General features: G+C 37.8%; 1 long non-coding RNA gene and 1 pseudogene across 1 annotated transcript in view; one reads left to right on the top strand and one right to left on the bottom strand.

Moving 5' to 3' along the window:
• Positions 1 to 25,531, top strand: part of LOC112622924 — a 196,794-nt gene that overhangs the window by 118,207 nt on the left and 53,056 nt on the right. The window lies entirely within an intron of this gene.
• Positions 6,097 to 7,125, bottom strand: LOC112622923 (annotated as a pseudogene).

Below are 25,531 nucleotides of genomic sequence, written 5' to 3' on the forward strand. Positions count from 1 at the left end.
ACTGCTGTGATAGCAATGAGGGAGGCTCCGTGGGTGTGGGACCCTCCCAGCCAGATGTGGGATATGATCTCCTGGTGTGCCTTTTGCTCAAAGCGCAGTATTGGGGTGGGAGTTACCCGATTCTCCAGGTGTTGTGTGTCTCAGTTCCCCTGGCTAGGAAAAGGGATTCCCTTCCCCCTTGCGCTTCCCAGGTGAGGCAATGCCTCGCCCTGCTTCAGCTCTCGCTGGTCGGGCTGCAGCAGCTGACCAGTACCGATCCTCCGGCACTCCCCAGTGAGATGAACCCAGTACCTCAGTTGAAAATGCCGAAACCACTGGTCTTCTGTGTTGCTGGCGCTGGGAGTTGGAGACTGGAGCTGCTCCTATTCGGCCATCTTGCTCCGCCCCCGCTAAATTGCTTTTATATGAAATTGGATAAGACATAACCCTTCTCCTACCTTATATATTATTTTTTAGCCATGAACCAAATTTCTCTAGCTAAGCCAATTTAAAAAATATTAGAAATGCAAGTGTATTGCCATTGTTCTAATATGTAGTTTTAAAATTCCATTTTTCAAGGTGGGATTTGTGATTATATGTGAGGTGCTTCATTGTCTCTCAGGTCACTTCCCAGTCAAAATCAGTCCATTTTGCCATTCCTGAGGAAGGGTCTGCTCTGTGTGACTCACAGTTACTTCCATGAATATTTATCCTGCCTGTACTGTTGGAATCACCTTGAGATCATGTACAATTAGTTAGGGTTGATAGAATTAGTAATGCTACTAGTTGTGTTGCAGCGTCTATGGGTCTCAGTGAAGTGGGATCCAATGCCTTCTCCCCATGATTCTGTTTTCTGTCTCTTCTTGATTCTGCCTGCCATTTTGGGGGTGCCAATTTATTTCCTTATTAAAAACAACAGTAGTTACATATTAAGATACAACTATATTATTTGGTTTTTTTTCTTAAATCCACTATTACTTTTTGTCTTTTCATTGATTAAACTTCAGGCAAAACTTATTTGGCTGTGTTGAAGAACATTTTGCAATTTTCGTTTCCCTGTGTGTTGCACACTTTGTAGCATTGTGCTCGTGTGTACTGTCTTTGTAAGTTCGAATCTATTAAGTGACTGTTCTTTTCATAAATCCTGTATAATACTTGATTTTCATCATTTATTTATATTTTGTCACCTGTACTCTCTTGTCCTGAGTACAAAGAACACATATTCATCTCTGTACCTTTTTTGTTTATTGATAGTTTACACTTTCTTTGAACAATGTTTAAATGTATATTTATTTATGTTTGCTTATCCAGTCTTATAAAGAACAATTTCACAAGTATTTAGTCCCTGCTCATCTTCTTTTGATATTCCTAATATAGTCTAGTAATGGGTTACTTGGGATATTTATTCTTCTGTATTTTAAAATCATGAATCTCAAACAGCTCTATCCACCAAATAATCTTTTGAACTAAAAAATGCACACAGACAGACGACATTTTCGAAGGATTCAATTTCAAAATAAAGTTACTTCCTACTCAGCCCTGCAAAATAAGGTATCTTCTCTTGATAAAGTTGTGCAAATAATGAATTTCAATCATTGAAATATTCTAAAAATGTGTTATCTTGCCTAAGTAATTGCTTCTATGCCTTTAGCAATTAAAAAACATGAAAACATAAGCCTTTGTAAAAGCACATATTTTTACCTTCCATTTGAGTAATTTTTATTAGTGAAGGAATTTTGTATAGGTATATATTTGTGAAACTTTTTAATAAAATTGTGTTTTTCTGATTATAAAATGATGCGGTTTCATTAAAAACATTTATAAAGCAGAAAAATACATAGAATATAAAAATCATCCATATTTTCATAGCCAGCAAATCATTGTTATGTTAAAAATACATATCTATAAATAATAATTTTTAACAGAACTGGAATCATATATAAGTTTATTTACTGCTTGTCTCTTAACAATAATGTATAATCTAATGGTTAGTGGACAATTCATCATATGATGTTTTCATTATTTAATAAATTCCTCATTCTTAGACATTTAGATTATTTTCATATTTTTCACTGTTATGTATAATGATGTGATGAACTTTTTTGAAAATAAATAATCATATGGTTTTCTGTTCACTGCCTTACATACTTCATTTGGAGTTAAATCACTGAGTAAAAAGATTCACATCTCCTCCCACACTCTGCCTTCTCTTATGTGATTTAGTACCTTTTGTTTGCCTTAATCTCTTTCTGCAAAGTAAGAAAGTGATCTGAAAAACTAATTTATATACAGTGTTGTTAACTTGTATGTGTTTTCCTGTCCCTTTCCCTTGCTCAGCTGTCCTAGACCAATCTTGAGAAGCAGACTCCATAGACAGAGGTTTATTTGCAGGAGATTTAGTGGGGAATGTTGTCAGCAATAATACAATAAGGGGAGTGAAGGAAGGTGGTTGAGCAGGAGAGGCTGAACTCGGGTGCAATAACAGGAAGGTCTCCAGCCATCCCAAGGGGAGCTCAGGAGCTCAGAAGGCCCCTCAGAGTGTTCTTGAATTTGAGACAGGTCTCTGAATCCAACTTCCTCCTGCCACTCCCATTGACCAGTCCTTAGTTTGGTATAGGGTGCCTTGGGCAAGGCAGTGGACATACTCAATAGCTGGGTAAGATGAGGACTTCATCCCAAAGTGGCCATCTGGGGAGTGAACCACTGGTTGTTCAGCATATCAGCCTTGTGGATTTTGTGCTATCAACCAAGAAGGGGAGTGGGGGTGAAGTGTAAGTCAAAACAGATGATTCTCCACTGGGAAACTCTTAGTCTTTCTTGCCTGTTACCTAAGTTGGAAAATGTATGTGAGGAGGATCTTCCTCAGATCTCCTCGGCCTCTTTCTCATAATCCTGCTCTAGAACTCAGAATGTCCTGCTCTGTGACTCAAAACCAAACATTGTTATTTGTTGGTAAAGGGGGCGCCTAGAAGAATTTATTGACCGAGCTGTGACTTTAACAATACATTATTTTATGTATCAATGTCACCAGTTTAGAGGATTTCAGTGCATTAACAAGTCCTACTGTGAAAATAACTATAGTATTACTGATTATATAACAAGGTGAAATACTATATTTTGACCATTAAACTATTTTTTTAAACTAGGGTGACATTTAGCAATTTACCATTTCCAGTAATCTAAATGTTTATGTCACGGAAATCACATATTAAATTATCTGGAAATTTATTTCTCAGGAAGATCACCAGGGCACCAGAAAATAATAATAATTAATAACACAACTATAACAACTTGACATTTTATAAGGACAAAGTATACAGGTTAATCACTAATAGTGTAATTTTTTTTAACAGCCATTGAACTAAATTTTGACAATTGAAAAAAAGTTATTATAAACTCCTGATGATTTGCCTTCCACCTCCAAATAGGCCACCTGTCATTCTTCATGAAATATTTATTGCATGGGGACTGGGTGTGGTGGTTCATGCCTGTAATCCCAGCACTTTGGCAGCCAAGACAGGAGGATCACTTGAGGTCAGGAGTTTGAGACTAGTCTAAGCAACAGAGTGAGATCCTCTCTCTAAAAATATATATATAATTTATTGCATAGGAAGTATTTTGGGGGGATAGTTTAATTACTGTTGTACCTGGTTGTACTTGATGAATATTCACATTTTTTTCTGCTCTCTAAAATGAAAATTATCATCATTTAACAACACTAAAATACATCATGGAAGCATAGTTCTTTATTGCCATATTTTGGAATAGGGGTAAATAGGATGAGAGTCGTTTAAAATACATTTTACTCTGTCTCTCTCACTGAATGAAAGTATGCATCCTGGACAGAATACATAAAGCAGATATTTGAGAAATCTAAAAAATAAATAATAGCAGATGTAGTGGGAGGAAGACCGGAATTTGTTCATTTTTTCCTCTGGTATCTTCTGGCTTAGACTCAAGGCAGCTTGAGACCTGAGAGAGCACCTTGTCATAAACACACAGCCGCAGACGCCATTTAGTTCAGACTCAAAGAGCATGAAAGTGGCCTCTTGTTAGTGGCAATGGTGGCAGTCAACGCTCTCAGAGGCTTTAAATTCTGAAGGAAGAGAACTTTGATTTGAGGAAGTCTGGTCCCAAGATGGCAGAACAAACCTTCTTGCTGTTTCTCTGTCTCCATCTTCCCACCACTTAGTGTGGAAGCAGCGGCAGGAAGTAGGTGGCAGAGAAGGGGGTAAATAAAGCCCCAGTTTTTTGGCTGGAGGACTGAAAAGAAGAGCTCCTAGGAACCAGTAAGTGGGAAAGAGATAGCACAGAGGGAGAAGCTTGGGAAAGGTGCCCCATGGAGTTGTTTACAAATTTCTTAGCTCTTTTTATGGCCACAGTCCTCTGGTGAGGACTGATAGTAGAATAGTATGCTTTATGTCCTTACCTGGTTGGATGCAGCCTTTATTATTTATTTATTTATTCAGCAAAACACCTTGTCCTTGTTGGCAAGGTGCCCTATGAAACGTGATGGAGTCTTTTTCTAAGGCGGAGCGACTTATGTCAAAGGCTCTCTCTACATTACGGGCTCCTTACTTAGTTGCTCAGCATCTCAGGCTTGCCATCTGGAAAATGGATAGAATTCTCACTATCTTCAAGAACTGTTACGAGGATTAAATGAATTAACGTACGCTAAGCAACTGAAGCTAACAAATATTTCTTTCCCTGTGGCGTTTGGTTTTCAGCTTTCCTATCCATTTCCTAAGCATCAGACCGTTAGTTTTCATGTTTAGCACTCCTTTAGTTTGTCAATTTTACTAAGTTGTAGGATAATCTAGAAGCTTCCTAAGAATCACATGTTAAATAAAAAAAGAACAAAGGTCTTAAAGGAAGGAGTGCTAAGATAAAATCTATGGTAACCTGCTGCCCTTTTTCTTACTTCTGAAGAGTTGAGGTTGTCAGAAAACTAATATTTAGATATGGGCTTATCTGGTTCATAATACTCTAAACAACACTGCTACCATTACTATTATTACTAACTAAAACTACTTAGGATGTGTCAGGTATTGACAGTCTACATATATTAATTGAATTCTTACAATAACATGATAAGGTGGGTACCGTTCTTATTCTAATTTTACAGAATACATAACAAAAACATCACTTTATTGCCCTAGTCTTATTATTCGTATTATTAAAAAAAAACTATTGAGTACTGGTCTTAAATTAATTATAAAGTTAGTTAATATTTGGTTATCTTTTTAGGATAAAAACTCTAGCTAAAATGAGCCTTAATATGGGCAATGCTTTTTTTCCTACTCCATAAAACAGATCAACCCTCTTTGCAGGCTTAAGGCTAAAAACCCAGAATCTAATAACTTGAGTGTTGGAGTTGCATCAAGGTTTTTGCAATGTAAATTCCTTCCATTACCTTAGTTCAGGTCCTAAGCTTCTCTAGTTTAAATTATTACGATTGATTTCTTTTTATTTATCTATTTTTTTCGAGACAGAGTCTCACTCTGTCTCCCAGGCTGGAGTGCAGTGATGTGATCTCAGCTCACTGCAACCTCCGCCTCCCAGGTTCAAGCAAGTCTCCTGCCTCAGCCTCCTGAGTAGCTGAGACTACAGGCGCCCACCACCACACCCAGCTAATTTTTGTATTTTTAGTAGAGATGGGGTTTCACCATGTTGGCCAGGCTGGTCGTGAACTCCTGACCTCAGGTAATCCACCTACCTTGGCCTCCTAAAGTGCTGAGATTACAGGCGTGAGCCATTGCGCCCAACCTATTACAGTTGATTTCTTACTGAGCATAGCAATCTCTTCTTCATTGACTGCATCCTCCACCCCTACTGCTTGAATTATTTTTATTATTTACATGCCTGGTTTAAAAAATAATGGCTGCTCAATAAACTAGGAATTTTTTTTTTTTTTTTGGCTGAGCACAGGGAATTTTACTAATAGGACATGACAAGGTGGAGCTCCCTAGGCCCCTCCTTTTTCAGGTGGTCTGCGTTGAAATTGTGAAGAGGGGAGATCCTCAGTGTCGTGAGGTCTGAGTGTGGCAGGGACTGCCCAGCAGCTGAGGATCTCTCTCTTCCTCTTGTACTCTTGCTGGGGCTGGTGGTCCGGGGGCCTTACTCCTTGGAAGCCATGTGGGCCATGAGGTCCACCACCCTGTTGCTGTAGCCAAATTTATTGTCATACCAGGAAATGAGCTTGATAAAGTGGTCTTTGAGGGTAATGCCGGCCCAGCGTCAAAGGTGGAAGACTGTGTGTCACTGTTGAAGTTGGAGGAGACAATCTGGTGCTCAGTGTAGCCCAGGATGCCCTTGATAGGGTCCTCTGAAGCCCGCTTCACCACCTTCTTGATATGATATTTGGCAGGTTTTCTAGATGGCAGGTCAGGTCCACAACCAATATGTTGGTGGTGGGGACACAGGAGGCCATACCAGTGAGCTTCTTGTTCAGCTCAGGGATGACCTTGACCATTGCCTTGGCAGTGCTAGTAGATGCAGGTATGATGTTCTGGAGAGCCCTGTGACCATCAGGCCACAGTTTCCTGAAGGGGCCATCCACAGTTTTCTGGGTGGTAGTGATGACATGGACTATCATCATGAGTCTTTCCACAATACCAGAGTTGTCATGGATGATCTTGGCTAGGGGTGCTAAGCAGTTGGTGGTACAGGAGGCATTACTGATTATCTTGAGGCTGTTGTCATACTTCTCATAATTAACTTTCATCATGAACATGATGGCTTCAGTAGAGGGGGCAGAGATCATGACCCTTTTGGCTCCTCCCTGAAAGTGAGCCCCAGTCTTCTCCATGGCAGTGAAGATGCTGGTGGACTCCACAACGTACTCAGTGCCAGCATCGCCCCGTTGATTTTGGTGGGATCTTCCTCTTGGAAGATGGTGATGGGATTTCTATTGATGACAAGCTTCCCGTTCTCAGCCTTGAAGGTGCCATGGAACTTGCCATGGGTGGAATACTGGCCTACATGCTCCTCAACTACATACTGGCCTACATGCTCCAGTATGTAGTTGAGGTCAATGAAGGGGTCATTGATGGCAACAATATGCACTTTACTAGAGTTAAAAGCAGCCCTAGTGACCAGGCACCCAGCATAGCCAAATTCGTTGACTGCGGGCTTCACCTACACCATTGTGTCTCAGGGATGTGGCTGGCACTGTGCTGCACAAGAAAATGCGGCTGTCTCTAATGGGAGGAGAAGGGAGCCAAAATAGGACTTATTCTATGCTTCTAAGAACTGAATCCTGGCCTCATTTATTTCTCTAATACTGTCTCCTCTGACTGAAAGTAACAAACAGAAAGCCCCTTATCCAGTCACACAAATACAGTCATCATTCATGCCTTTGCTGCAGAATGTATCTGTCACTCTTGATTAAGTTGTGATGATAATTTTATTGTTTACTATTTATTGAGGACTTACATTGTACCAGGGTTTGTTCTAAGCCCTTTATGTGGACCTATTTTATAGATAAAAGAGCTAAGTTTAGGGAAATAGTTTGTCCAGTGTCATACATTCGGTAAGTGGGGTTGCTGAGATTTGAACTCCCGGCATTCTAATACAAGCCTGAGTTTTTAGCCATGATACATACTGCTACCTGCTTATTTCTCACATTGAGGAACGGAAAGGATCACACTGACACTGCAAACCTAACGTACACATCTTTTTTCTAGGAGGCAATAAGATAAATTGCATGGAAGGTCTGGTGGGAGGAATTTGGATGTTGTTACTGTCCCTTACCCCGAAGGTAATTATAAAGTCTTTTGAGCCCAGAGCTTGGCAATAGTTGCCAGTGCTGATAAGCCAAAGGTGGGGTATTTTCCTTTTTCCTCTGGTTAAAGATCAATTCACTTCTTTCATGTTTTCTTTTTGGTTGATGATAAAGGAGAAGAATAAAAGGATAACAGATGTGAATACTTAATCATGTTGCTTAATATTATGGAGTGACATAAAAATATGGTTTGCTTTATCTAGACAGATGTGGTTTTATAAAATAATCATGGTCTTTTTGTTTGCCATGTAGAATAATTATGCACAAAATGGGAGTGTACATTCTGGAAAGGTCATCCCGACTTTTAAAGGGGTTCTTTAGGCATTCATGATTGTCGCTTTCTGATCAGTATGGGACAAGTTGGAATACATAAAACTATTCTGTGTTAAAGGAATATTTCAAAGATTCCATGTTTAATGAAATAAAGTATTACCTAGAAATTAGAGAGTTGTCGTTACTTGCACTAATTTATTCTGAAGTTTTCTGAATGCTCTTAAAAATCTGTAGCTTTTTCTTACTTTCTTATTTCTTCCGGAAATACAGATTTCCAATGCACTTAGCTTATGCTCAATATTGAGTGAAATAACTCATTTAGCATATTTATGATGAAACTAAATTAGTAATTCAGGGTAGTTAAAATTGCAGTGGATGCTGAACTGATCCAAGAAACAGTTTCAACCTTGTGAACCGGGTTGGAATTAGCAGTCTATCATTAAATAGTAATTAAACATCAAAGGCTTGAAATGGCCCATTATGTGCAACAGAAAGTTTGTGTGTTAGAATAAGACACTTGAATTAATATATATTTCATAATTTTATATAGCAATTATGTGGTGATAAACAGTGTAATTATTTTATTTTTTATGAGTTCATTGTCTACATTTTATATTTTACATAGTAGTTATGGAGAAATGGCCTACTCTGTGATGATAAACAGAAGACTTTTATTATTTTTAAACTCATTTTCTAAAAAGATAACACAAAATTGATTTATTTTATTTTATTTATTTATTTTTGAGACAAGGTCTCACTCTGTTAATGCAATGGCTCAATCTTGGCTCACTGCAACCTCCACCTCACAGACTCAAGTGATCGTCCCACTTCAGCCTCCCAAGTAGCTGGGACTACAGATGCACCACTATACTCAGCTAATTAATTTTTTTTTTTTTTTTTTGTAGGGACAAAATATTTTGTAGGGACAATATATCTCACTATATTGCCCAGGCCGGTCTCAAACTCCTGGCCCCAAGTGATCCTTTCATCTTGGCCTCCCAAAGTGCTGGAATTACAGGCATGAGCTACCATGCCCAGCTAATTTTCTTTTAAATCCCTATACAGAATGTACTTTGACTATGGATTTTGTTTTTGTAACTTATATTTGAAAAATGTCTCTTTCAAAAATCATACAAATATTGAAAGTATTTGAGAGTTTTTAAACTAAATCAGGAATTTGTTTTAACATCTATTATTGGTCATCTGAAGCCACAATACTTGGTTTTTAGAGCCTTTCCACTTTATGATGTGAACATATATGATGCATGCAAGGAAGAGTAATATTTCAAACTATATGCAAAATTGTCAAACTTTGTATCTTTGGTATGTGGGAGGTTGGGGAAGTGAAAAATGAATTCGTTTTATTAGGGGCAGTGGTATACCATGGGGTATGGGTCATGATCATGAATCACAGGGAAAGTGGCGTAGCATTTGGGATTGATCCACATGCCACCAGTAAATCTTGGCCCAAAGCAAATAGAAATAGCACAGGAATTAAGATAGCTGATATTTGGCAGGGCATGGTGGCTCACGCCTGTAATCCTAGCATTTTGGGAGGCTGAGGTGGGCAGATCACAAGGTCAGGAGACCCAGACCATCCTGCCTAACACAGTGAAATCCCCTCTCTACTAAAAAAAAAGATACAAAAAATTAGCTGGGCACTGTGGCATGCATCTGTAGTCCCAGCTACTTGGGAAGGTGAGGCAGGAGAATTGCTTGAACTTGGGAGGCAGACGTTGCAGTGAGCCGAGATCACACCACTGCACTCCAGCCTGGGTGACAGAGTGAGACTCCATCTCACAAAAAAAAAAAAAAAAAAAAAAAAGGTAGCTAACATTTATCAATGGTTATTTATGTAGCTGGCACAGTCCTAAGTGTTTAAAGTGTATTAAATCATTAATCCTCACAGAAACCTTTAAAAATGAATACTGTTATTAACTAGATACCAGCAGGCGTGAGTATTGTATAGAGGAGCAGACAGGTATGGAGTGGTTGAGTAGCTTGCTATACAAGTAGAAAGTGGCGGTGCTGAAATTGAACTCGGGCAGTTTGGCTACCCAGTCAGCACTCCTAACTATTCTGTTAAATAAATATCTCCCTTGGGACTTTGATTGAGGTCTAAGTCATAGAAATAGTCTATTTTCCTGAATTTTTCTTCGTTAAGATGAAAGTAAGCCTAATTTATCTGAAATTTATATCTTCAGGATATTCGAGTCTTAGAGTTTGTTTTATTGTCCCAATCATCAGTCTAATGTTGAGCTTAAGTCATTTTTGAATTCAGCCCTTTTGTTTTTATGAAGATGTAGAAAATATTCTATGCCTTTCTTTTTTCTTCTTTTTCTTTTTGTAGAGTCGGAGTCTCGCTCTGTTGTCCAGGCTGGAGTGCAGTGGCGCAATCTCCGCTCACTGTAACCTCCGCCTCCCGAGTTCACACCATTCTCCTGCCTCAGCCTCCCAAGTTGCTGGGACTACAGACGCCCACCACCTCACCTGGCTAAAGAAAATATTCTATGGCTTTCTTGTGGGTTGCGCCTAAGCTTCCTCCAAGATACTTCTGTCTTTCTCCTCTTTCCAGACACACAGTCACCCATCTAGCTTGGACTCTCTTTAACTTCCTCCATGGTAGTCTTAACTCTAGTCTCCTTACAATTTATTTTCTAGAGTAATTTAAGCAATGATCTGATCACAAACGTTACTATTGTCTCTCCATTTATCATTATATACAATCTAAGTTCCTTAATGTGATAGTCCAAAGTCTTGTTGCTCTGGATCTTTCTTGTCTTATCTTAAAATTCTTAATCATCATGGAAGGTAACATTTATTGAGCACTTACCATATATCAAGCAATGTGCTTACTTCCAAACATATAAAGTTGAATAATAGAACATACTTTCTCCCTTTGTGATTATCACAGGGATTATCTCACTTAATCTTCATGGAAACCATATGAGCTATGTAATATTATTAACTCCATTTTAATGAAGAGGAAACGAAGGCTTGAAGAGTTTGTGTAACTTATTCAGGGTCACAGGAGTACCATGTGGTAGAGCTGGGATTCACACTGTCACTTTTAAGCCCTATACAATACTCTCCATGTCATAAATTTTCTAACCCTAACCCATCTTTAGACGTATGGGGCCACTAACCACTCCCTTTATATCCCTCACTTTTTTCTCTTCATTGTCTTGTTTTGTGTCATTTTATCCTCCTTGTGTGTAGGTCCTATTTTTTTTTCCTTATTTCTGCCTATTGAATAACAGCTGCCTTCAACCTGTGGATATAATTGACCTCTCCCACCACAGAACCAATGTTTCATTTATATTCTGAACTCCCATAGTGCTATAACCTTGTATGCTGGTTATATAAACTATATGCTGAGTTTTATCGAGTGCTAAATTTTTTTTTTTTAAGAATAAAAGCTTCTAATTATGTATCATAAGTAAGTTCTCAGAGAAGCTGATTCAGACTTTCCACCAAAGGGTTGTGTTGGCACAGAAGACATAAACATCAACCACATTTTAGCACAATTTTCATCATTCTCTTGTGGTTTGACTTTTCTGATGATGTCTAAACTTAGACATAAAAGGAAACCCCGCCTTATATGGATGACATGGAATGGAAAAGAAGCTCCATGGCTTTCCTGTTTAGCTGGTGGGTTTGACCTTTTCCACACGTGCATTTGCTTTGAACTCCTCCTAAGTTAGGTGCTACGTGAATACAAGTTATAATTAACATGCTTTCTTTGGGTCTCCTTGAACAAAATGTTCTCGCTCATGATATGCTATGCATATTTACTTTGAATGAATAATAGTTTTGAATTTGGATTTAGAAAGCAGAGAATGTGACTGAAATCCATGTTTCTTCTTTGCCTTTAATCTAGGGCTGCAGGATGGGGCCCAAATGTGAAGGGAATAAAACAAGAGAGAACCTTGTTTAGCCACGAAATAACCAGGAATAAGAGGTTTAGCTTATGGGCTCTAATCAAACGTGTTATTTTTCATTGAAAACTGGCATATAGTATCACTATGCAGCTGCTAACCAGCTGTTTCCTTTCTACTGGGGTTCTTGTGAACGCTCTGCTTTAAATTTATGTATTGCTTGGGATCCTGAAGGATGAAATAGTACTTGTAGGTTCAAGGTAGTGGTTGGAATGGTGGTTTGTATGTTTTTAGATTTTTTAGTTTAATCCAACATGTTTAAAATGTTTTCTTCTAATTACTATTGTGAATATGTAAATGTTTATTTAATCATACTCAAGTGAGAGAAGATATCGAAACAATTCATAGACTAATTCAAACCATGTTTTTACCTCTCTTGTTTGCCCTACACTCATCTGCCAAGCTTGTATGATTGCCTCAGTTCTCCATTTAGCATCGAAGTTAGTTGTGAACCCTGAAAAAGAGACATTTATATACTTAATTGTTTACATATAATAATAAACAGCATGGTCATGTAACGGCTACTTCAGTCATTTCATGCCTTCACTGGCCTGATAACAGAGTTTCACCAACAGAAGAAAATCTTTTGGTTTGTCACAGCGTGTATGGTCTGGGGTCAGATATGTCAAAGAATTATAAACAAAGGCCTGTGGACAGTATACCAGTGCTATGGTTTGAATTTGTCCTCCAAAGTTCATGTGTTGGAAGCTTAATTCTCAATGCCATAGGTTTGAAAGGTGGGACTTTTAAGAAATGATTAGTTTATAAGGGCTCTGGTCTCATGAATGGATTAATGCCATTAGTGCAGGAGTGAATTAGTTGTCACAGGAGTGAGTTCCTGATACATGGATAAATTTGGTCCCCTTCTTCCCCCTCTGTCATGCTCTTTTGCCCTCCTGTCTTCTGCCATGGGATTACACAGCAAGAGGGCCCTCACAAGATACAGCCCCTTGATCCTGGACTTCCCAGCCTGAGCCAAATGCATTTATGAGCCAAATACATTTCTTTCTTTATAAATTACCCAGTCTTAGGTGTTTTGTTAGAGCAGCATAAAACAGACTACGACAATTAGAATTACTACTAAGGATTCACATGGTATGGAGTTTAAACATAATGGAATATGTTTATGTTATCCTTTTTATTATTAGAAGGTTGAGGTTTTATTATTACAAGGTTGAGATTAGGAAAATAATACCTAACACTTATAACACTTACTACACACTATTTAAGTTTTCTACATGTATTAATTTATTTAACCTTCTTGATAAGTACTGTTAACATCTTCGTTTTATAGGTAAACTGAGACAAAAAATGTTAAGAAAACTGTACATGGTTACACAACTTGTAAGAATCAGAGACAGGATTTAGATGTAGGTAGATTAGCTCTTTACTCTGTACTAGACTGCCTTGAGTTGTTGCAAGGAGTAAATAATTAATCAGATTACTAATTTCAGAAATAGTCCAGTGGCATGTGCCTCTATAATTCCCGTGTTTGGTATGTTTGAGTGACTTCCCCTAAACTTTTAGAACTGTTTTTCATGATTCCTGGGGAGTACCAGTGTAGGGGCAGCAAAGCTTCTATCTAGAGGATCAGCTAAGTCAAGACAAGGAATTTACAGTAGGTGTATTAGGATATATCAGGGTATACTAGTCAATGTCAACCAAATGCAGAGTGAATTAAGCTGGGATTACTATATCGTCCTCCAACAATTCAAAGTTTTCATAGGGATCTCTCTTTTCTGAAACCAAGTATAAAACTCTCATATCTTCTCATGTGAATTTATGTTAAATTTCAGAGCATTTGAAGATTTTCTCACCCCAGTGTTCCCTTGAATTAACTAGATCAAACTGCTGAGCTCGTAGGAGGGGCTTCTGAAATATGTTGCTTGTTTGCTTTTAGATAAATAGATGGATATATGGATAATTGAGAGAAAGAAAAATAAAGCTCATATTAATAAAATCGTAACTTGCCATGTTTCATTTTGTTACCAGGAAGTAATGGCAGTCTTTAAATGACTTAGTCGTCCTTCAAGGCATTGTCTCCTGCTAAGCCTCAATAGGCAGGTAGGGAACAGAAGCTATTGAGAGAGGGAGTGCTCTCTAGATAGTTTTCTTTTTCCTTCCTGACCATAGTTAGCATAGAATATGGAATCATTTAATCTCTATGTTATCTTTGGTGGGGGCCAGGAATATAAGGAGGAACAGAAGTAAAATAACACCACCACCACCAACACAGATAAGCTAAAATGAAATTACTGAGTTAATGACTTGAGTCCTCTACAACAGCAACTTAATATATTGGCTGTGTAGGCCATGTTATTAAATTGTGGTTCCAGTGAGTATCTTAGAGCAAATAACTACAGCAAGAGTACTATTAAATTCTTAGCAAACCGATAAATCCATACCTGCCAGTTAAAGCCAAAATATTTCTCATTTACATATTTAAGATGTATACATGCTACATTTGGCTTCAGAGTATTGGTTTCTTTTGACTTAAAATGCATTTGTACATTAGCTAGAAAAAATTGGTAGACTTTAACAATAGGGTGAAATACTCAAACCTGGGAAGAAATCAGTAGGCTTTAACTATAAGTTTAAAGAGCCACAACAAGCCACCAAATGAAAAAGTGAAAGCTCATATGTGCTTTACTCATAGCAGACATGCTAAAAATAATTGAGTAAATGTAGATGGACATGAATAGGTGGAGATAAACCTATGAATTAATGGCACCAAAACCTATTGGGGAATGAGGATCTGCCCTCTGGGGAGGTAAAGTGAGCTAGTAAAATGACATGATCAACCATTGCTAGGATAAGCTGTTTAGTCAGAACACTTGCTAAGGTCTCAACTAAGGAGAATGAGTAGGTGGGAATCATATTTAAAGACTCAGAGATCAACAGAAGCAAACTCCTTTATTATTTATTTATTATTGTTATAAGGGATCTTACTCTGTCACCCAGGCTGGAGTGCAGTGGAATGAGTTTAGCTCATTGCAGTCTTGAACCCCTGGGCTCAAATGATCTTCCCACTTCAGCCTCTCGAGTAGGGTGTAAGTCATTGTTTCCAGTGCAAAGTCCGTTATAAGGTGGCACACTTGCCTTGGGTAAAGACAAAGATAATCAGTGTTGGTGAGCAGTGTTATCCAATAGATCCAGATGTTTTGCTATCAAGACCAAGAAAGTAGGCAAGGCAAAGGAATGGGCCCAGACAGAGCAGAACACAGGGGCTGCCCTTGGGAGAAAGGTGAGACTAAACAGCATTTGGGACCAGAAAATCATTTTAAAATGATGATTCAGGGTATTTTACTAGCCCACTTTCGAATTCTCTTCACCTAATCATTAAAAAGACTCCTATGGCTGGTGATTCAGAGAGCTCACAAAGTCTAAATTACATATGCAAAAGGATAAATGTAAAATTTTGCACTTAGCTTAAGAAACAAGTGGATGATGGGTAGGGAGAACAGGCTCAATCACACTTTGCAGGAAAATAAAACAAAACAAAACATTGCATTAGGAGTTTTAAAATTTAATCTCAACTGCCACAAGTTAACTGTTTGACTTTTGGCACAAGATCTTTTAAAATCTTAATTTCCTTATCTGAGAAAGAGGATGTTGGAAGAAGATTGTCTTTGAGGTTCTTCCTGGATTTAATTTTATAGTTCTATGGCATCAAGTTTTCTTTTAAGTACCAATTCATATGAAGCAATGCTGTGGCACATGATGCCAAAAATCTAATTCATTAGGAGAAATACAGAGACTAGATTATCGGACTGTATTCAGTGTAGTCGCTTCATTTGGCTGGACAATCAAGTTATGGTTGCCATATATTTTGAAGGATGCTAAAAAATTTATAGGCGATCTGGAGGAGGTTGACTGAGGTGGTTATTATTCCAGAAACAGTTTTATAGAAGAAATCATGAGATGAACTAGGGTTCATTAGCTCAGGTCAGAGAAGAAGGGGGCTCCCAATAACTTTCTTCCAGTATCCCCTCTCATAGCTGTAGGTGGAAGGCTGTAGGAAGATTTTCTCTAAAGGCTACATAAAAAGAAATGAAAAAGACAAACCTTCAAATAATTGCAGTGTTCCAGTAATAAACTGGATTGCTTTGCGATGAAATGATTTCCCTCACAAGGATAATGTTCAGGCAAAAGTTGAAAGGCCATCTCTGTGGGGAAAGCTGAATTTGATGATCTTGAGGGTCCCAGGCGCTCACAGTTGCTTCCATCCTATGATATGCTCAGTCTTGACATTAGTTTTGAAATTACAATAAAAACAAATTTATGTGCTAATATCAGAAATGACCAATTTTTATGGCAAACTAGTTTCTGATTAATCAGAAATAAAATATTAGAATTGTTAAAACTTAGGCAATTTCATTGAGTTCTAAATAAAGAACTATTGAAAACAGCAACATGATCTGGAGGCTTTTAGAGTTCCTCTTGCTCCTTGGCGTCTTTATCCTTCAAGAGCATTTCTCTGAGTGTATTTCTTTCACATCTCGTTCTGTCTTGGTGCCTGCTTCTTGGAGAATCTGAACTGACCTAGTAATAAACACACAATAAATATTAGCAATTTTATCTTACTCTTTCCTCTGTGACTCAAAATCAATTTGTTTTCTTCCCATGAATAGTTTGTTCACTGTTGGTGGATATAGAATTAAAGTGAGTTGGAATTTTATGTTGTTTTTCCTAAGGGAACCATGGAAACATTCTTGCTGTTTGATAGTTACAAAATGCCTCCTGATTTAGGTGGATAGTAACAATTTAGAATGAAATTGTAAACAGCATTTGGGACCAAAAAATCATTTTAATATGATGATTCAGGGTATTTTACTAATGATATTAGTATTTAGACTTCACATCTAACTGGACTAGATGACTATTTATGTGTAGAGAGGACTGAGAGGCAGAACAGCAGGAGGAAATGTAGAAAGTCCAACACCTGGCTGGGGAAAAGTCCTTACACTGTCTGGATTTGGTGTCAGCCTCCCCTCTGTCTCCACCACTAGCATTTCCAGCCAATGCATCCCTGATTACTCAAAGCCAAGCATTTCCTGCAAAGTAGCAGGAGGGATAGGAAACAGCATGTGCTTCCTGGTCTGGGAGGTGGCACAGGACTGCGGGGCAGCCAGTAATAGCAAACACCTAAAGCGGGAAAGGATTTGGTGACCTTGTGAACAGAACTTTGCTTTTCAGCAGAATGACACAATCATCTGTAGCATTTTAGTCTGGATTTAAGTCATAACTACTGAGAACACACTCACTGTAGAATCTTTCCTTTTGGAGCACCAGTGTAATAACGTAGACAGGACTGATACTGACTTCTGCAGGGGAGAGAAACAAAGATACACCCAGCTCTTCCGGAGCATGGGGAGCCTTTGGTGGAAATAAGCAAACACTTTTTTTTTTTTTACGCCCTGGGGTCAGTTAAGGTCATTCAGGAATCATTTCATTGAGAAGGAGAGTCTTGAAGAGAGTCCAAGAGAAAAAGCGTAAAGTTATGCTTTGAGTGGAGGGAAGGGTGTAATCATTCCAGTGAAAGGGAATTGCTGTCGATCATGGCTCTGAAGCAGAGAGAATGATTTGTAAACGGGGGCTGTGAACTTGGGTATACCTTTGAAGTTCTTAAACACGGTTTAAAGCTGCATATTTTAAGAAGTAGAGTGAGCCTTCAATATTTAAATTATTTAAACGTGTATCTCTTGTAGGGCATGGGAAGAGGACCATAGTTTCTGTGGCCTCCCTAAGATGGCCTGCCACCTCTCCTGATGCTGGTGACTTCTTGTGATGGTGAGACAATATTAAGTGTTTGAAAAAAGAAGAAGTTCTTATTCCCAAGTGAGAGACCATATAGCATAGAAATTAAAGGCAGGGGATTTGGATGAGGTGTGGATATGAATTACAGTTTTATTTCCTGCTAGTCATGTCACCCTGGGAGAGTTACTTAATCTTTCTGAGATTCAGTTTCCTTATGTAAAGGAATGGTGACAACATTAACTCCTATCACAAAGGATTTTTGTGAGAATTCAGTGAGATGTGCCACGTACAATGTTTAGCACACAGTGCCAGAAATATATTACGGGAGCACAGATTCAAAAATGACTAATTAGAGCAGTTACTGAGGCGTCTCAGCGCAACAGCTGTGTTTATTATTGAATTGCTTGCAAAAATGGGCACACATGGCTTTTTAAAATTTTTTATTAAAAGTTAGTAATTTATGATGGCTTTATTAAAATACATGACTAATGTAACTGACTTTTATCACATAGAACAGTTTATGTTTTCATTAGTGAGATAAAAAGAAAAAGAAGATTTCCTGCATCCTGAATTAGAGCTATCATCTGTTAAAAAAAATTTATGACTAAGAAACAAAATATAATTGTTTTTACAGGATGGGGGCTCAATATATAATTGCAAAATGAATAGATTCACCTATTTATTAAATAAATATTTGTTTTAAATGATAAGTGCTGTAAAAAATAAAATAGGAGGTTATGATAAGGAGTGGGCTGTGTGTGTTTGCAGGCATTGTAATGCTCTGAAATTTAGATTGGCCACTAGTCTTAATGTCTGAATTTCAAAATGACTTGAAAATTGCAACTTGTATTAAGTGTGCTCAACCTAAAAATGTCCAGGTTTATGATAACATTCAAGTTGAAATTCAACATAATTGCAAAAAGTTGTATTTTGTTTATTTTCAGAGTTTATGAACTTTTTCTCATGTTTTCCTAATAAATGAAAATGAAATTGGGAAAAAAAGTTACTTTCAGTAATTGAACCTACATCCTTCAGCGTGGATTTGTTTCCCCCTTTGGCTGATGTTTCATTGACCTCTACAAGGCTGGCATTTCTAGAATACCAACTGAGTAAATTTTAGACTCTCCACAGTTGAGTTTTGTTGACACTATCAAAAACTGTCAAGAACTCATTTGATAATTATAAGTTTTTGTGTTTGTATAGTAGTTAATTTGCAACCATGTGCTGTTTTGTCAAATATCTGAAGTTGGCTTGCTATTGATGTCCTTTTCTAGAATGCGTTTTCCAGATAGACTAGAATACATGCCTGAGTTCTCAGGTTTATTTGTTCATTTTAAAATAATGTATCAAGTGCCTATCATGTGCCACATGGTTCTAGTATTAAATTGAACCCCATGCCACTGTGGCTATTCTATCCTTTTTAGCTCAAAAGTCAGAAATTTGATACAGTTCAACTTATTCAAAAACAAGTTCCCCTTTAAAGAGCTTTCAATATAATATAAGGTTTTAGGTGTATAAAAAAAGAATGCCTCTAAAAATTTTTATACTTAATTACAAATTTTGTGCCCATGGAAATCTAAAATTCTATAGGTCAGAAATATTTCTGTATAATGAAATATACAATGAAAATATTTCGATATAATGAAATTATTTCCCTGATACAAGGTTTCATTTAGAAGAGTTTGTTTTCTGTATGAAGCATCCAAAGTAATAAATGATTTCTTCATCCTTGTGCCATGTCATCAAGAATTACTTATTTGTCCACTTTGTTGTGATTTTTTTTTTTTTTTTTTTTTTTTTTTTTTTTTTTGAGACGGAGTCTCGCTCTGTAGCCCGGGCTGGAGTGCAGTGGCCGGATCTCAGCTCACTGCAAGCTCCGCCTCCCGGGTTCACGCCATTCTCCTGCCTCAGCCTCCCGAGTAGCTGGGACTACAGGCGCCCGCCACCTCGCCCGGCTAGTTTTTTGTATTTTTTAGTAGAGATGGGGTTTCACGGTGTTCGCCAGGATGGTCTCGATCTCCTGACCTCGTGATCCGCCCATCTCGGCCTCCCAAAGTGCTGGGATTACAGGCTTGAGCCACCGCGCCCGGCCTGTTGTGATTTTTAAAGCTAATTTAGAATCAAAACTGAAGTGAGAAGTTGAACAGTAGCCCAGTTTTGTTCCTGCTTGGAAGAATTAATTGACGTTTAACTTCCCGTATTTCTACCTACTCTCTTTCAAAAGCACAAATAATTTTCCTTACCAGAAACCTCCTAAATTTCATAGCATTCACAATATACACTGACATGATGTAGGAGGGGTGACATGTTATGTGCTTGAATTCAGAGTTTTTTCCCCCGTTCTGTTTGATTTAATGCCTGAAAAGAGTAGTGGCATATGGACTCTGTTCTTATTCAAAGCCCAATTATGGTATAATTCCTGGCAAAAATGTTCACCATTATACAAGACCACAAAGGGTTTTGAATTATTAACTCTACTCAATAAGCTTAAGAGAGCTCCTTGTTCTTGGTCCCATGGGGGAAAGGGGAGCACAGGCAAGGTAGTGGAAGGGCATAAAAAAGGAAAGCAAGACGACATGAATATGCAAAATACTGTTATTTTAAACCCTCTTGTTTTAGTTTACATTCAAGGAATTGTAATGTAATGGAGAGCACAGAATTAACAACTAAAATGATGGGATTCTGAGCAGGCTAAACTTAAAGTACCTTCCTCACTACAAGCCTACCTGCCTATGTACCCACTGTTTCCTCCTCCCATTGTGGAGGTGACGCTCCTTGCCATTGGGCCAATCCTCTCACCAATATCAGAAGCCCATTTCTTTCTTATCCTGTTTTTATTACCCACTTTCTCTTCTATATCTTTTCCTCTCTTTCTACTGGATTTTCCTCATCAACATTTAAACATATAGAAGTCTTTTAATTTACAAACATCTCTTTATCCTATTTTCCCCTCCTGTTACCACCCTAATCCTCTCTGTCTTTACCTGTGCATAAGCAGCAGCACAGCAAGGCAACACTTGTCTTTACTCAACAGCTCCATTTCCTTAGCTCTCATTCATTAATTAATCTTCCTCTGAAAGGGCTAAACCAAAGTTATCAATCATCTCCCTGAAGCTAAATTCACAAACTTTAAGTTTCTTATCATTTACCCTCTTTTCAAAGCACAACAAAGCTGACCATGCCACTCCAGTAGATCCTCCACTGACTTGGTTTCCATGATACTAGATCCTTTTGGATTTTCTACTGCCTCTTCAGTTGCTCCTTCTCCTTCTTCATTTACCAGTGCTCCTTCATCTGATCTGAAACGCTGGACTTCTTTAAGCTTCAGTCTTTGGCTCTCTTTTCTTCTCCTTAGACCAAGATTTCTCAGTAGTTTTTGGGTCTTAAAAAATCCTTGACAAGGCCAGGCGCATTGGCTCATGCCTGTAATCCCAGCACTAGTGGGCAGATCACGAGGTCAGGAGATCGAGACCATCCTGGCTAACACGGTGAAACCCCATCTCCACTAAAAATACAAAAAATTAGCCGGGCGTGGTGGCAGGCGCCTGTAGTCCTAGCTACTCAGGAAGCTGAGGCAGGAGAATGGCATGAACTCGGGAGGCGGAACTTGCAGTGAGCCGAGATGGTGCCACTGCACTCCAGCCTGGGCAACAGAGCAAGACTCTGCCTCAAAAAAAAAAAAAAAAAAAAAATCCTTGACAAAAAATTATTGCTGTAACTTCCAGTATATCAGCATGATCAGTAAGTTGCAGACATAATAAACTAAAAATACTATTAATACTCTTTTGGAGATAGAATGATAGTTTTCTATGGATATGTTTATTTTGGCTAATGTTATCAGCCCACTCATTTTGTGTGATTCTCCTCCCGCTAAGGATATCAACTTGAATGTAAGTCAATAGTATGAGTAGGGCAAACTTTTGTTTTTCATTTTTTTAATTAAAATTTCTTCTGGATTGTTTAAACCTTATCCAAATAGACTTAAAATTCTTATTACAAATGTCTACTATGTAATTAGTGTGTAATCCCAACACTTTAGGAGGCTGAGAAAGGAGGATCATTTGAGGCCAGGAGTTGAAAACCAGCCTGGTCAATATAGTGAGACCTTGTCTCTACAAAAGAAAAAACAATTAGACAGATATGGTAGAACTTGCTTACAGTCCCGACTACTCAGGAGGCTACGGCAGAGGGTCACATAAGCCCAGGAATTTAGGGGCTGCAGTGAGCTATGACTGTGCCACCACACTCCAGCTTGGGTGACAGAGCAAGAGTCCATTAAAAAAAAAAAACTACCAAAAAACCCCCCAAACCCATAAATCCTACCATAAAAAATGCTAACACGGTCTGGTATGTGGTACACGGTGAATGGCAAGAGTGCTTTTTCCCTATTTACAACTAAAGATGACTTTTTAGCTAACCTTTCTTGAAAAAAGAAAGGCAATAAGCTTAGCTTGTCTTTTAAAAATGTAATTCCTTTATTTTCATTAATTCTTAAAACTCAGGGGTTAACATAATACATTTCTGTTAATAAATAACTGGCTTAAGCCAAAATAATTTTTAAATTGTATTTACTTAGAAGCATTCAAAATGTCAACAACATGGCTGCAACTCTTTTTTTTTTTTTTACAATTATAGAGTTGTATTCAGTTATCAAAACAACAATTATTTTGTATAAACTGCATCAGAGACAACTGAAGATGAAAGAACTACCATTTCCACGTATAACTAATTTGTGCAGTGCACCAATAAGAACCTGTTTAAATTTCCATGCCAATTTACAACCCCCATACTGTGCCAGGTAAGGTTAGTGGCTATTGAAAATACTACCTGGACAGGGCTATCTAAAGACACATTGGATAGTGTGTTAACGATAACAAAAAAGACACTGTACAATTTAAAAACAAATTTTATATAGCCTTACATTTCAATTTGTTTCTTTAAAAAGAGTCAGTTGTGTACAGGGGAGTTAAATGCTTGTAAGACAAGAAAAACACTGCACTAGACCCAACTTAATAACATTGTCATTATCTCCTCCTCCTCCTTCTCCTCTTCCTCCTCCTTCTTCTTCTTCCTCTTCTTCATCTTCATCTTCTTCATCTTTTTCCTCCTCCTCATCTTCATCTTCCTCCTCTTCCTTCTTGTTCTTACTCCCTCTCCCCACCCCACCTTTTTTTTTGGCTACATCAGTCTTCCCTTTAGATCAGTGTGCAGCAATATTCTTTTGGTATTTTTCCTTCAGCTTTGCATCTTTCTTTTTATAAGGTTGCCTGTCATCTGCAGCAATGTCATTCCATGTCTTTCCCTGTTTCTTTGCAAAAATTGATAGGCTGGGATGTTCTCTTTCAATTTTTGGGTGATACTCAGAAAAGAATGAGGCTGAAGGAGGCCTCTTGGGTGCATTGGCATCTTTGAACTTCTTTTTTCTTTCCTCTTTAGGAAGGATATGGGTTTCATTTCTCTTTTGTAATGAGCATTGTCTACCTTTGCCGTGTCTTCAAATTTTTCTTTCTTCTTGGCAGACATGGTCTTCCACCCCTCTGGGCACTTCTTAGAAAACTCTGAGAAATGGACTGAACTTGGGTGCTGCTTCTTCTGCTCCTCCCAGCAAATTTTCACAAAGAATGCTGTGCAGATATTTTGCCTCTTGGCTTCTCAGGCTGTCCTTTGCCCAAGTTTAGTTATTTTTCGTCAGTGAGGCACAGAATTATCCACAATCACCCAGTGCCCATCTGGTTTTCACTTGCCCTGGCATTGTCTTTATGGAGCTCAATGTACTGCAACTGAGATTTACTTTTTTAAAGGTAAACTTGATAGATTTAATTAAATTTGTCAGTTGAATTTAATTAATATTATTTACAACACAAAGATTTATTGTGAATGCTGAATAGTAAACCTCTTAAAATAGTAAGTCAAAGCAGTGTAGATAAAAATGCAGCTTAGGACATATATAAAAGTCAAAGTCTTTGATTTAAAGCTTTAACAAATCATTTTCTTTGTGAGTGACATGATGAGGCTCAAATATAGACCTAGAAGTTACAAAATTATTATGCAGATGTGTGTTGGTTTCCCAATCTCTTTTATAGGCCTAAATATGCTTAAAAGTATTATTCGAACCAAAAGGAAAGAATGAAATTTACACATGTAATTTGAAACTTGTGCTTGGTTTTTGCTGCAAAAATACTCAATTCTAGGTCAAATGTAAGAAGTAAGCATTCAACTACTTCATTTTCGATGATGATCAGGCAATTTCTGTCCTTGTTTTTGGTGTTTCTTAAATAAGAAAACGTTGCTCATAAATCAAAAAAGTTGAAAACCACAGCAAAATATTCACTGCTTCACTGTAAATGGCAGGATACTCTGTCTTCATAGAAACCCAGAACTCATATAGGGGCAGAACTCTTATCGTCATTTGTAGTGAATAATCAGACTTCAGAAGCTCAGAGTTCTTCCTCTGCTCTGAAAATCAAGTTCTCATGTAAGGAGAAAATCTAGAGAAAGCATCCCTCACCAAGTCAGACACTTGGACTGAAGGGAAAAGTACACTCAGTGTGGCTCTGCAGTTCTCTGGATGGTTTTCAATACGCTCATATCCTCCTTCAATTTCAAGCCCAAACAGCATTGTGAAACATTTCACAATTTCCTTCTGTGACTTGCTTTTTCCTAAAGATTCAATTTCTTTAAATTCAAGAATCCTGTCATTTGAAATAAAAAAAAAATTCTGGGCTATACAAAGACTTGTTCGTCTGGATAAGGTGATGGAAAACGGCTGCTAAATAGCCTAGTTTCTGCAGCCACTCTTTATCTTGAAAGCCTCTAGCAAAATCTGACCTGCTAATTTCTTGGAAGTGCTCCCTTTCAGCTCAAACACCCTGTTGAGAACTCTTCCTCTGCCAACCCACTGGATGTAGAAGAAGGTTTGTTAGGTGGCCTCCTTCAAGATTCTCATACCATCTTCAAGCCATCTTCAGTGAACTGATCTGTGTTTAATAGTAATCATCCTTGTAGCGTTACTCAGATTTTTTTTTTTCATTTTGTATTTAAGAGTTTTCAACACCAGTAGTTCTCTGGAAAGAAGTCAGTGTCTTGTGATGTCAGTGTGAAGGTGAATTTTCTTGGGGTACCATCAATGCAGATGCCAGTGCCATTCTTGCAAAATAGACTTTCTGTTTTCAGATATAAAGATGAAGAGAAAAAGCATCTTCTCCTTTACTTGTTTTGGGCAACATTCTGCAGTAGAAAAAAAAAGTACTTAAATTTCAACATTATTTATAAATCTTACAAATACTACAGCATGATGTTTATTGGTGAAATTTGTTTATTCATCAAAATGGACAAAGAAGCCGTAATTTTTCAACGTATTATACAAAATACCTTCAGCATCATGTGGCATGCCATCAATATGTCAACATACTATGCTGGTTGAGAGCATGACTTTTTCAGTTTTTTGTATGGAATCTCATTCTAGCATTTTCCTAATTATGACTTTACCTGCTATCATTATTAAGTTCTCATCAACTATGCAACTTTTCCTTTCCTAGGCTATACTTCATGCTTTGGATAACTCCAAAATAATTTGCTTTCAGAGCCTTTTCCTTGAGTGTGACTTTTTTTTAAAACAAAATATTTATTTTGTTTGAGTTTCAAATTATTGTTTAAAATAATCAGCATCTTTATTTGTTAAATGACTGTAATTTGTAGTTAAATGTCTTTTCAATTTTGCTAGTTATTGCTGCATTTTTAGTTGTTTGGTATTGACTGTGCACAATAGAATAGATCAACTGGGATATAAAACTCATTGTTA

This window comes from Theropithecus gelada, chromosome 4, assembly GCF_003255815.1.
Source record: "Theropithecus gelada isolate Dixy chromosome 4, Tgel_1.0, whole genome shotgun sequence".
Classification (NCBI taxonomy): Eukaryota; Metazoa; Chordata; class Mammalia; order Primates; family Cercopithecidae; genus Theropithecus; species Theropithecus gelada.